This window comes from Oncorhynchus masou, unplaced genomic scaffold (genome assembly GCF_036934945.1).
Source record: "Oncorhynchus masou masou isolate Uvic2021 unplaced genomic scaffold, UVic_Omas_1.1 unplaced_scaffold_1110, whole genome shotgun sequence".
In the NCBI taxonomy this organism is placed as follows: domain Eukaryota; kingdom Metazoa; phylum Chordata; class Actinopteri; order Salmoniformes; family Salmonidae; genus Oncorhynchus; species Oncorhynchus masou.
In genome coordinates, this window is record NW_027000825.1 from 207972 (window position 1) to 210325 (window position 2354).

The window sequence follows — 2354 nt, forward strand, 5'->3', positions numbered from 1 at the left end:
GGCTCATGACCCTGGTGTCCCAGCAGTGTGGGCTTCCCGTCAGCTCCTTCAGACTGAGCTCTCCCACCGGCCTGCAACTCTACGACTGCAACCGGCTGCACGACTACGCCATTAACCTGGGTATGGCCTTCCTTGTGCAATAGATCAATGGTCCTCTGGCTCAACACCTTATGGATGTAACACAGAGACAAATGGACTGTATGGAACACATTCTTGGTTCATGGCAACCAGGAGGACAACCTGCATGTGTCTCTGTCTCCCAGGGGCTACTCTACGGTTGGACACCTGGGATGGGTGGGCGGAGTTCCTCAGAGGCTGCTTCCTGGGACACAGACTGACCGTCCAACGACACCTGTCTAGGGAGAGACCTGTGATGAGGTCAGAATACACATCTACACACTGAACTGTATGATAGACTTACTATCAACAGTGATGGTACTGAACCTTTATATAGCTTACAATGATGGTACTGACCCTGTATATAGCTTACAATAATGGTACTGACCCTGTATATAGCTTACAATGATGGTACTGACCCTGTATATAGCTTACAATGATAGTACTGACCCTGTATATAGCTTACAATGATAGTACTGACCCTGTATATAGCTTACAATGATAATACTGACCCTGTATATAGCTTACAATAATGGTACTGAGCCTTTATATAGCTTACAAAATAGTACTGACCCTGTATATAGCTTACAAAAATCGCTGTACTGACCCTGTATATAGCTTACAATGATAGTACTGACCCTGAATATAGCTCTTCAAGGAATATATTAGGATAAGTAATCCTTCTCACCCCCCCTTTGATTTAGATCCTTCATAAGTGGCTTTTTCTCTTACCCTGATATTTAATACTGCATTGTCTGGAAAGAGCTTGTAATGTAAATGTTTAAGCATTTTACTGATATTTAATACTGCATTGAGGGGAAAGAGCTACTGTTTTATAACCCACTGTATCTTGTGAACTTGACTGTAAAAAAAACTTGAAACGTGTTATAAATACATTGATTCTGTATTATTCCAGGTTCCAGCTCCGGGTGGCACTCTACATCGCTGCTTCTCTGGGCCACCTGGACCTGGCCGGCTGGCTGCTGGAGAGGGGGTGCGTGTCATTGAGCCGGTGGGGGTTCACCCTTACCGTGAGTGGTGCCACCAGACGGCCCACCCCGACGTCGCCAAGTGTCCCGCTGTCGCCTCCATCGAGCGCTGCCAGCTCACCATCCTCAAACTCTTTATCGCCAGCAGCGTTCTGACCCTTGCCTGTCGGGATCCCCAGGGTCGTGACCCCTGAGGATCACCCTCCAGTATGGCCACAGGGAGTGTGTGCGTCACCTGGCCACCAAGCTGTGCTCTGTGGTGGTCCTCCCAGGTATGGCCCTGCCCATGCGGACATACCTCCAGATAAAGGGCTGGGTGAGGCTGGGGCAGAGGAGGGCAGCATCCAGGCACTGCATGGGCCTCAACAGGGCTCCGTTCAGGACCAGGGTGGGCGACACGGTCCTGGTGGACGGCTTCACCCTCCCCAAGATGTCCTCCAAGCCCAGGAGGAGTGAGGCCAAGGCGGGTATCAGGGTGATGTCCACAGCCTCTCGACGTTTGATCCCCATCAACTGCCCATCTCATGTATCCTGCCCGCTCCGCGCCCTGGCATCCCAGGATAAACCTCTTCAACTACCGAAGCTCCACCCTGTGGCCACGAGGGATGAAAGAGAGAAGAAGAGGGGATGTGGAGGGAAGTGGGGATGCAACCAATGGAGGAGCAGATGCTCCCGCCCATTTCCAGAGTAGGGATCAAAGAACAGCAACCAATTGAGGAGCAGAGAAAACGCATATACCCTTGGCCATTTCCACTTTGTCACATTATTTTATTTTTTTTACAGTGAACAAGATGAGACTTTGAACAGATGATGCCTGAAACAATGCGGACGACTTAGAATTTCGTTCCTTTGGATGATGCTTATAGATATAGTCAGTACTGTGTTTGATTTGTGTGCAGAAAGTTTACAACGGCAGGCAGTGGATTCTCAGTCATTCCTATTCTCAAGTAACAAAAAACGTATCATGTTTCACTGGCTATTTGTAGTAGCCAAATGTGAATGGAATTATTATTATTCTAGAATCATTCAGTTGACTGAATGTGACTATGTGGTTGTGCTGTATGTGATTGTACTGAATGTGACTATGTGGTTGTGCTGTATGTGATTGTACTGAATGTTGTTGTACTGTACGTGATTGTAAGTGTTTGACATGGGTCTAATTGAGGCTCCAACCCCCCCCCCCCCCAACTTAACACCAGTTTTTATCCATAGAAATCCTCACTTGCTGATGAAGACCTGTAGTGGTTG

At 48.1% G+C, this 2354-nt stretch overlaps 1 pseudogene; it reads left to right on the forward strand.

The window, feature by feature from the left end:
* The first annotated feature begins 220 nt into the window (after positions 1 to 220).
* Positions 221 to 1797, forward strand: LOC135529161 (protein ANKUB1-like; annotated as a pseudogene).
* Positions 1798 to 2354: the final 557 nt, after the last annotated feature.